Genomic DNA, 12327 nt, shown 5'->3' with positions numbered 1-12327 from the left:
ACGGGATGAAACGGAAACCCCGCAGTCGGCGCTCCGTTGTGCAGGACTTACCTTTCCCATTGACCGCCCGGGAACTCGGCGGGATTTTCGTCGCGGTTGGAAGCATTGATTGGGAACGGGATGAAACGGGAAGCCCGCAGTCGGCGCTCAGTTGTGCGGGACGGACCTTCCCCGTTGACCGCCCGGGAACTCGGCGGGATTTTCGTCGCGTTTGGAAGCATTGATAGGGAACGGGATGAAACGGGAAGCCCGCAGTCGGCGCTCAGTTGTGCGGGATGGACCTTCCCCGTCGACCGCCCGGGAACTCGACGGGATTTTCGTCGCGTTTGGAAGCATTGAATGGGAACGGGATGAAACGGGAAGCCCGCAGTCGGCTCTCAGTTGTGCGGGATGGACCTTCCCCGTTGACCACCGAGGAACTCGGCGGGATTTTCGTTGCGTTGGGAAGCATTGATTGGGAACGGGATGAAACGGGAACCCCACAGTCGGCGCTCAGTTGTGCGGGACGGACCTTCCCCGTCGACCGCCGAGGAACTCGGCGGGATTTTCGTCGCATTTAGAAGCATTGATTGGGAACGGGATGAAACGGGAAGCCCGCAGTCGGCGCTCCGTTGTGCAGGACGGACCTTCCCCATTGACCGCTGAGGAACTCGGCGGGATTTTGGTTGCGTTTGGAAGCATTGATAGGGAATGGGATGAAACGGGAAGCCCGCAGTCGGCGCTCCGTTGTGCAGGATGGACCTTCCCCGTTGACCGCCGAGGAACTCGGCGGGATTTTCGTCGCGTTTGGAAGCGTTGATCGGGAACGGGATGAAACGGGAACCCCGCAGTCGGTGCTCAGTTGTGCGGGACGGACCTTTCCCATTGACCGCCCGGGAACTCGACGGGATTTTCGTCACGTTGGGAAGCATTGATTGGGAACGGGATGAAACGGGAAGCCCGCAGTCGGCGCTCCGTTGTGCAGGACGGACCTTCCCCGTTGACCGCCGAGGAACTCGGCGGGATTTTCGTCGCGGTTGGAAGCGTTGATTGGGAACGGGATGAAACGGGAACCCCGCAGTCGGTGCTCAGTTGTGCGGGACGGACCTTTCCCATTGACCGCCGGGGAACTCGACGGGATTTTCGTTGCGTTTGGAAGGGATGAATGGGAATGGGATGAAACGGGAAGCCCGCAGTTGGCGCTCAGTTGTGCGTGACGGACCTTCCCCGTTGACCGCCCGGGAACTCGGCGGGATTTTCGTTGCGTTTGGAAGCGTTGATCGGGAACGGGATGAAACGGAAACCCCGCAGTCGGCGCTCCGTTGTGCAGGACTTACCTTTCCCGTTGACCGCCCGGGAACTCGGCGGGATTTTCATCACATTTGGAAGCGTTGATCGGGAACGGGATGAAACGGGAAGCCCGCGGTCGGTGCTCCGTTGTGCGGGACGGACCTTCCCCGTCGACCGCCGGGGAACTCGGCGGGATTTTCGTCGCGTTTGGAAGCGTCGATTGGGAACGGGATGAAACGGGAAGCCCGCAGTTGGTGCTCCGTTGTGCGGGACGGACCTTCCCCGTCGACCGCCCGGGAACTCGACGGGATTTTCGTCGCGTTTGGAAGCATTGAATGGGAACGGGATGAAACGGGAAGCCCGCAGTCGGCGCTCCATTGTGCGGGACGGACCTTCCCCGTCGACCGCCGGGGAACTCGGCGGGATTTTCGTCGCGTTTGGAAGCATTGATCGGGAACGGGATGAAACGGGAAGCCCGCAGTCGGCGCTCCGTTGTGCGGGACGGACCTTCCCCGTTGACCGCCGGGGAACTCGGCGGGATTTTCGTCGCGTTGGGAAGCAACGGTCCGGGAAAGGAACACCGGGAGCGATTTGGTGACAACGGGAAAATCCACAGTCGGATCCTTACGGAAGTTGCGGGGAAACGTGGCGCCCGAAGTACCCGGGATGTGTCCTCATTCCTCTGACACGGATTGTGTTCCCACCGCACAAAATCGCACAATCGTAAGAACGATTAAAATCCGTGCTCCGATCAATGCTCTGCCTCAACTGGTGCGTGAAACCATTTCTAATATTTTATCGCGCACGCGCTGTGTGCCAGCGCACGGGAAGCGCTCAATAAATAGCTCAACTGGTGAGTGAAACCATTTATATTATTTTACCGTACATCCATCGGTGGTATATTTGAGCGCGTGTGCATGTGCTGTGTGCCAAGGACAGACGTATTCTCTGCCCACCCCAAAATGTGCGTTCAGTACAGTGCTCCGCACTCGGGAAGCGCTCAATAAATACCTCAACTGGTGCGTGAAACCATTTATATTATTTTATCGTGCATCCATCGGTGGTATATTTGAGCGCACGTGCTGTGTCCTGGGGACAGACGTATTCTCTGCCCACCCCAAAATGTGCGTTCAGTACAGTGCTCCGCACTCGGGAAGCGCTCAATAAATACCTCAACTGGTGAGTGAAACCATTTATATTATTTTATCGTACATCCATCGGTGGTATATTTGAGCGCGCGCGCACGCGCTGTGTGCCGGGGACAGACGTATTCTCTGCCCACCACAAAATGTGCGTTCAGTACAGTGCTCCGCACACGGGAAGCGCTCAATAAATACCTCAACTGGCGCGTGAAACCATTTCTAATATTTTATCATGCAGCCATCGGTGGTATATTTGAGCGCACGCACGCTGTGTGCTGAGAACAGATGTATTCTCTGCCCACCCCAAAATGTGCGTTCAGTACAGTGCTCCGCACACAGGAAGCACTCAATAAACACCTCAACTGGTGCGTGAAACCATTTCTAATATTTTATCGCGCAGCCATCGGTGGTATATTTGAGCGCGCGCACGTGCTGTGTGCCAGCACACAGGAAGCGCTCAATAAATACCTCAACTGGTGCATGAAACCATTTATAGTATTTTATCGTGCAGCCATCGGTGGTATATTTGAGCGCGCGCGCACGCGCTGTGTGCCAAGGACAGACGTATTCTCTGCCCACCACAAAATGTGCGTTCAGTACAGTGCTCCGTACTCGGGAAGCGCTCAATAAATACCTCAACTGGTGCGTGAAACCATTTCTGATATTTTATCGTGCATCCATCGGTGGTATATTTGAGCGCGTGTGCATGTGCTGTGTGCCAAGGACAGACGTATTCTCTGCCCACCACAAAATGTGCGTTCAGTACAGTGCTCCGCACTCGGGAAGCGCTCAATAAATACCTCAACTGGTGCGGGAAACCATTTCTAATATTTTATCGTACATCCATCGGTGGTATATTTGAGCATGCGCGCTGTGTGCCGGGGACAGACGTATTCTCTGCCCACCACAAAGTGTGCGTTCAGTACAGTGCTCCACACACGGGAAGCGCTCAATAAATACCTCAACTGGTGTGTGAAACCATTTCTAATATTTTATCGTGCAGCCATCGGTGGTATATTTGAGCATGCGCGCTGTGTGCCGGGGACAGACGTATTCTCTGCCCACCACAAAATGTGCGTTCAGTACAGTGCTCCGCACACGGGAAGCGCTCAATAAATACCTCAACTGGTGCGTGAAACCATTTCTGATATTTTATCGTGCATCCATCGGTGGTATATTTGAGCGCGTGTGCATGTGCTGTGTGCCGAGGACAGACGTATTCTCTGCCCACCACAAAATGTGCGTTCAGTACAGTGCTCCGCACTCGGGAAGCGCTCAATAAATACCTCAACTGGTGCGTGAAACCATTTATAGTATTTTATCGCGCAGCCATCGGTGGTATAGTTGAGCGCGCGTGCACTGTGTGCCGGGGACAGACACATTCTCTGCCCACCACAAAATGTGCGTTCAGTACAGTGCTCCGCACACGGGAAGTGCTCAATAAATACCTCAACCGGTGCGTGAAACCATTTATAATATTTTATCGCGCATCCATCGGTGGTATATTTGAGCGCGCACACGCTGTGTGCTGAGAACAGACGTATTCTCTGCCCACCACAAAATGCGCGTTCAGTACAGTGCTCCACACACAGGAAGCGCTCAATAAATACCTCAACTGGTGCGTGAAACCATTTCTGATATTTTATCGTACATCCATCGGTGGTATATTTGAGCATGCGCGCTGTGTGCCGGGGACAGACGTATTCTCTGCCCACCACAAAGTGTGCGTTCAGTACAGTGCTCCACACACGGGAAGCGCTCAATAAATACCTCAACTGGTGCGTGAAACCATTTCTAATATTTTATCGCGCAGCCATCGGTGGTATATTTGAGCACGCGCACGCTGTGTCCCAAGCACGGACGCATTCTCTGCCCGCTGCAAAATGTGCGTTCAGTACAGTGCTCCGCACACGGGAAGCGCTCAATAAATACCTCAACTGGTGCGTGAAACCATTTATAATATTTTATCTTGCATCCATCGGTGGTATGTTTGAGCATGCACGCGCTGTGTGCCAAGGACAGGAAGCGCTCAATAAATAGCTCAACTGGTGAGTGAAACCATTTATATTATTTTACCGTACATCCATCGGTGGTATATTTGAGCGCGCGCGCACGCGCTGTGTGCCGGGGACAGACGTATTCTCTGCCCACCACAAAATGTGCGTTCAGTACAGTGCTCCGCACTCGGGAAGCGCTCAATAAATACCTCAACTGGTGCGTGAAACCATTTATATTATTTTATCGTGCATCCATCGGTGGTATATTTGAGCGCGTGTGCATGTGCTGTGTGCCAAGGACAGACGTATTCTCTGCCCACCACAAAATGTGCGTTCAGTACAGTGCTCCGCACTCGGGAAGCGCTCAATAAATACCTCAACTGGTGCGTGAAACCATTTATAATATTTTATCGTACATCCATCGGTGGTATATTTGAGCATGCGCGCTGTGTGCCGGGGACAGACGTATTCTCTGCCCACCACAAAGTGTGCGTTCAGTACAGTGCTCCACACACGGGAAGCGCTCAATAAATACCTCAACTGGTGCGTGAAACCATTTCTAATATTTTATCGCGCAGCCATCGGTGGTATATTTGAGCACGCGCACGCTGTGTCCCAAGCACGGACGCATTCTCTGCCCACCACAAAATGTGCGTTCAGTACAGTGCTCCGCACACGGGAAGCGCTCAATAAATACCTCAACTGGTGCGGGAAACCATTTATAATATTTTATCTTGCATCCATCGGTGGTATGTTTGAGCATGCACGCGCTGTGTGCCAAGGACAGGAAGCGCTCAATAAATAGCTCAACTGGTGAGTGAAACCATTTATATTATTTTATCGTGCATCCATCGGTGGTATATTTGAGCGCGTGTGCACGTGCTGTGTGCCAAGGACAGACGTATTCTCTGCCCACCCCAAAATGTGCGTTCAGTACAGTGCTCCGCACTCGGGAAGCGCTCAATAAATAGCTCAACTGGTGAGTGAAACCATTTATATTATTTTATCGTGCATCCATCGGTGGTATATTTGAGCGCGTGTGCACGTGCTGTGTGCCAAGGACAGACGTATTCTCTGCCCACCCCAAAATGTGCGTTCAGTACAGTGCTCCGCACACGGGAAGCGCTCAATAAATAGCTCAACTGGTGCGTGAAACCATTTCTAATATTTTATCGCGCAGCCATCGGTGGTATATTTGAGCGCACGCGCTGTGTGCCAGCACACAGGAAGCGCTCAATAAATAGCTCAACTGGTGCATGAAACCATTTATAATACTTTATCGTGCAGCCATCGGTGGTATATTTGAGCGCGCGTGCGCGCTGTGTGCCGAGGACAGACGTATTCTCTGCCCACCACAAAATGTGCGTTCAGTACAGTGCTCCGCACACAGGAAGCGCTCAATAAATACCTCAACTGGTGCGTGAAACCATTTATAGTATTTTATCGTGCATCCATCGGTGGTATATTTGAGCACGCGCGCTGTGTGCCGGGGACAGACGCATTCTCTGCCCGCCACAAAATGTGCGTTCAGTACAGTGCTCCGCACACAGGAAGTGCTCAATAAATACCTCAACTGGTGCATGAAACCATTTATAATATTTTATCGTACATCCATCGGTGGTATATTTGAGCGCGCACGCACTGTGTGCCAGCGCACAGGAAGCGCTCAATAAATAGCTCAACTGGTGTGTGAAACCATTTATAATATTTTATCTTGCATCCATCGGTGGTATATTTGAGCATGCACGCGCTGTGTGCCAGCACACAGGAAGCGCTCAATAAATAGCTCAACTGGTGCGTGAAACCATTTCTAATATTTTATCGTGCAGCCATCGGTGGTATATTTGAGCACACGCGCGCTGTGTGCCGAGGACAGACGCATTCTCTGCCCACCACAAAATGTGCGTTCAGTACAGTGCTCCACACACAGGAAGCGCTCAATAAATACCTCAACTGGTGCGTGAAACCATTTCTAATATTTTATCGCGCAGCCATCGGTGGTATATTTGAGCGCGCGCACGCGCTGTGTGCCAGCACACAGGAAGCGCTCAATAAATAGCTCAACTGGTGCGTGAAACCATTTCTAATATTTTATCGTGCAGCCATCGGTGGTATATTTGAGCGCGCACACGCTGTGTGCTGGGCGCAGAGGTATTCTCTGCCCGCCACAAAATGCGCGTTCAGTACAGTGCTCCGCACACGGGAAGCGCTCAATAAATACCTCAACTGGTGCGTGAAACCATTTCTAATATTTTATCGTGCATCCATCGGTGGTATATTTGAGCGCACGCGCGCTGTGTGCCGGGGACAGACGCATTCTCTGCCCACCACAAAATGTGCGTTCAGTACAGTGCTCCGCACACGGGAAGCGCTCAATAAATACCTCAACTGGTGCGTGAAACCATTTCTAGTATTTTATCGCGCATCCATCGGTGGTATATTTGAGCGCACGCGCGCTGTGTGCCGGGCACAGACGTATCCAACTTGTCCTTCCCAAGCGCTTAGTACAGTGCTCTGCACGCAGTAAGTGCTCTATAAATACGATTGAATGAATGATCATCTTTTCCTTCATACTTTCATTCATTCACTTGAATGAATGAATGATCATCTTTTCCTTCATACTTCATTCATTCAATCGTATTTGAGCGCTTCCTGTGGGCAGAGCACTGTACTAAGCGCTTGGGAAGTACAATTTGGCAACAGAGACAATCATTCATTCATTCCATCATATTTATTGAGCGCTTCCTGTGTGCAGAGCACCGGACTAAGCGCTTGGGAAGGACAATTCGGCAACAGAGACAATCATTCATTCATTCCATCGTATTTATTGAGCGCTTCCTGTGTGCAGAGCACTGTACTAAGCGCTTGGGAAGTACAATTCTGCAACAGAGACAATCATTCATTCATTCCATCGTATTGAGCGCTTCCTGTGTGCAGAGCACTGTACTAAGCGCTTGGGAAGGACAATTCTGCAACAGAGACAATCATTCATTCATTCCATCGTATTGAGCACTTCCTGTGTGCAGAGCGCTGTACTAAGCGCTTGGGAAGGACAATTCGGCAGCAGAGACAATCATTCATTCATTGCATCATATTTATTGAGCGCTTCCTGTGTGCAGAGCGCTGTACTAAGCGCTCGGGAAGTACAATTCTGCAACAGAGACAATCATTCATTCATTCCATGAATATATTAATAAATATAAATATATATTCAGAATATAGAAATCTATATTTTTATATATATATATAATATTCATTTAATAAATATAATTGAATGAATGAACGAATGAGTGCACCCAGGAAGCGTCCAACAAATTGAGTGAATGAGTGCACCTACGAAGCGCTCAATAAATATAAATGAATGAGTGAGTGAGTGCAGCCAGGAAGTGCTCAATAAGTACAATTGAGTGAATGAATGAATGAGTGCAGCCAGGAAGTGCTCAATAAATACAATTGAATGAATGAATGAATGAGTGCAGCCAGGAAGCGTTCAATAAATACAATTGAATGAATGAGTGAGTGCAGCCAGGAAGCGCTCAATAAATTCAATTGAATGAATGAAGGAATGAATGCACCCAGAAAGCGCTCAATAAATATAATTGAATGAATGAATGAGTGCACCCAGGAAGCGCTCAACAAATTGAATGAATGAGTGCACCCAGGCAGCGCTCAATAAATACAATTGAATGAATGAATGAATGAATGAGTGCACCCAGGAAGTGCTCAATAAGTACAATTGAATGAATAAATGAGTGCACCCAGGAAGTGCTCAATACGTGCAATTGAATGAATGAATGAGTGCACCCAGGCAGTGCTCAATAAATATAATTGAATGAATGAGTGAGTGCACCCAGGAAGTGCTCAATACAATTGAAGGAATGAATGAATGAGTGCACCCAGGAAGCGATCAATCTAATTGAATGAATGAATGAGTGAGTGCACCCAGGAAGTGCTCAATAAATATAATGGAGTGAATGAGTGCACCCAGAAAGCGCTCAATAAATATAATTGAATGAATGGACGAATGAGCGCACCCAGGAAGTGCTCAATAAATATGAATGAATGAGTGCAACCAGGAAGTGCTCAAGAAATATAATGGAGTGAATGAGTGCACCCAGGAAGCGTTCAATAAATATAATTGAATGAATGAACGGATAAGTGCACTCAGGAAGCGCTCAATAAATATGAATGAATGAGTGCACCCAGGAAGCGCTCAATAAATATAATGGAGTGAATGAGCGCACCCAGGAAGCGCTCAGTAAATCTATTGGAGTGAATGAGCGCACCCAGGAAGCGCTCAATAAATATAATGAAGTGAATGAGCGCACCCAGGAAGCGCTCAATAAATATAATGGAGTGAATGCGTGCACCCAGGAAGCGCTCAATAAATATACTTGAATGAATGAATGAGTGCACCCAGGAAGCACTCAATAAATATACTTGAATGAATGAATGAATGAGCGCACCCAGGAAGCGCTCAATAAATACAATGGAGTGAATGAGTGCACCCAGGAAGCGCTCAATAAATATACTTGAATGAATGAGTGCACCCAGGAAGCGCTCAATAAATACAATGGAGTGAATGAGCGCACCCAGGAAGCGCTCAATAAATATACTTGAATGAATGAATGAATGAATGAGCGCACCCAGGAAGCGCTCAGTAAATACAATGGAGTGAGTGAGTGCACCCAGGAAGCGCTCAATAAATATACTTGAATGAATGAATGAATGAGCGCACCCAGAAAGCGCTCAATAAATACAATGGAGTGAATGAGTGCACCCAGGAAGCGCTCAATAAACATACTTGAATGAATGAATGAATGAGTGCACCCAGGAAGCGCTCAATAAATACAGTGGAGTGAATGAGCGCACCCAGGAAGTGCTCAATAAATCTAATGGAGTGAATGAGTGCACCCAGGAAGTGCTCAATAAATGAATGAATGAATGAATGAATGAGCGCACCCAGGAAGCGCTCAATAAATACAATGGAGTGAATGAGTGCACCCAGGAAGCGCTCAATAAATATACTTAAATGAATGAATGAATGAGTGCACCCAGAAAGCGCTCAGTAAATCTAATGGAGTGAATGAGTGCACTCAGGAAGCGCTCAATAAATACACTTGAATGAATAAATGAATGAGTGCACCCAGGAAGCGCTCAATAAATACAATGGAGTGAATGAGTGCACCCAGGAAGCGCTCAATAAATCTAATGGAGTGAATGAGTGCACCCAGGAAGCGCTCAACAAATACAATGGAGTGAATGAGTGCACCCAGGAAGCGCTCAATAAACATACTTGAATGAATGAATGAGTGAGTGCACCCAGAAAGCGCTCAATAAATCTAATGGAGTTAATCAGTGCACCCAGGAAGCGCTCAATAAATATACTTGAATGAATGAATGAATGAGTGCACCCAGAAAGCGCTCAAGAAATACAATGGAGTGAATGAGCGCACCCAGAAAGCGCTCAAGAAATACAATGGAGTGAATGAGCGCACCCAGGAAGCGCTCAATAAATACAATGGAGTGAATGAGTGCACCCAGGAAGCGCTCAATAAACATACTTGAATGAATGAGTGCACCCAGAAAGCGCTCAATAAATACAATGGAGTGAATGAGCGCACCCAGGAAGCGCTCAATAAATATACTTGAATGAATGAATGAGTGCACCCAGAAAGCGCTCAGTAAATCTAATGGAGTGAATGAGTGCACCCAGGAAGCGCTCAATAAATATACTTGAATGAATGAATGAATGAGCGCACCCAGGAAGCGCTCAATAAATGTAATGGAGTGAATGAGTGCACCCAGGAAGCGCTCAATAAATGAATGAATGAATGAATTAGCACACCCAGGAAGCGCTCAATAAATACAGTGGAGTGAATGAGTGCACCCAGGAAGCGCTCAATAAACATACTTGAATGAATGAATGAATGAGTGCACCCAGAAAGCGCTCAATAAATACAGTGGAGTGAATGAGTGCACCCAGGAAGCGCTCAATAAATACACTTGAATGAATGAATGAGTGAGTGCACCCAGGAAGCGCTCAATAAATCTAATGGAGTGAATGAGCGCACCCAGGAAGCGCTCAATAAATATACTTAAATGAATGAATGAATGAGTGCACCCAGAAAGCGCTCAGTAAATCTAATGGAGTGAATGAGTGCACTCAGGAAGCGCTCAATAAATACACTTGAATGAATAAATGAATGAGTGCACCCAGGAAGCGCTCAATAAATACAATGGAGTGAATGAGCGCACCCAGGAAGCGCTCAGTAAATACAATGGAGTGAATGAGTGCACCCAGGAAGTGCTCAATAAATACAATGGAGTGAGTGAGTGCACCCAGGAAGCGCTCAATAAATATACTTGAATGAATGAATGAATGAGCGCACCCAGAAAGCGCTCAATAAATACAATGGAGTGAATGAGCACACCCAGGAAGCGCTCAATAAACATACTTGAATGAATGAATGAATGAGCGCACCCAGGAAGCGCTCAATAAATACAATGGAGTGAATGAGTGCACACAGGAAGCGCTCAATAAATACAATGGAGTGAATGAGTGCACCCAGGAAGCGCTCAATAAATATACTTGAATGAATGAGTGCACCCAGGAAGTGCTCAATAAATACAATGGAGTGAATGAGCGCACCCAGGAAGCGCTCAATAAATATACTTGAATGAATGAACGAATGAGCGCACCCTGGAAGCGCTCAGTAAATCTAATGGAGTGAATGAGTGCACCCAGGAAGCGCTCAATAAACATACCTGAATGAATGAATGAATAAGTGCACCCAGAAAGCGCTCAATAAATACAATGGAGTGAATGAGTGCACCCAGGAAGCGCTCAATAAATACACTTGAATGAATAAATGAATGAGTGCACCCAGGAAGCGCTCAAGAAATACAATGGAGTGAATGAGCGCACCCAGGAAGTGCTCAATAAATCTAATGGAGTGAATGAGTGCACCCAGGAAGCGCTCAATAAATGAATGAATGAATGAATGAATGAATGAGCGCACCCAGGAAGCGCTCAATAAATACAGTGGAGTGAATGAGTGCACCCAGGAAGCGCTCAATAAACATACTTGAATGAATGAATGAATGAATGAGTGCACCCAGAAAGCGCTCAGTAAATCTAATGGAGTGAATAAGTGCACCCAGAAAGTGCTCAATAAATGAATGAATGAATGAATGAATGAGCGCACCCAGAAAGCGCTCAATAAATACAATGGAGTGAATGAGTGCACCCAGGAAGCGCTCAATAAACATACTTGAATGAATGAATGAATGAGTGCACCCAGAAAGTGCTCAATAAATGAATGAAAGAATGAATGAATGAGCGCACCCAGGAAGCGCTCAATAAATACAGTGGAGTGAAAGAGCGCACCCAGGAAGCGCTCAATAAACATACTTGAATGAATGACTGAATGAATGAGTGCACCCAGGAAGTGCTCAATAAATTAATGAATGAATGAATGAGCGCACCCAGGAAGCGCTCAATAAATACAGTGGAGTGAATGAGCGCACCCAGGAAGCGCTCAATAAACACACTTGAATGAATGAATGAATGAATGAATGAATGAGCGCACCCAGAAAGCGCTCAATAAATACAATGGAGTGAATGAGCGCACCCAGGAAGCGCTCAATAAATATACTTGAATGAATGAATGAATGAGTGAGCGCACCCAGGAAGCGCTCAATAAATACAATGGAGTGAATGAATGAATGAATGAATGGCTGGCTGAGTCGTAGGAGTGAGTTGGGTCAGTTTTCCCCGGGGCCGGCAGGGGGCGCGCCAGGGCGGCGCCCCTCCGGCGGCGGTTGCCCCGGTGACGGCGGTTGCCCCGGTGACGGCGTCTGCGCGTGGCGGCCGGTGACGTGGGCGCGGGGCCGTTTCCGGTTCCGGTTTCGGGGCC

The sequence above is a fragment of the Tachyglossus aculeatus genome, chromosome 19 (assembly GCF_015852505.1).
Source record: "Tachyglossus aculeatus isolate mTacAcu1 chromosome 19, mTacAcu1.pri, whole genome shotgun sequence".
In the NCBI taxonomy this organism is placed as follows: domain Eukaryota; kingdom Metazoa; phylum Chordata; class Mammalia; order Monotremata; family Tachyglossidae; genus Tachyglossus; species Tachyglossus aculeatus.
Note: the sequence above shows the minus strand (reverse complement) of the source record.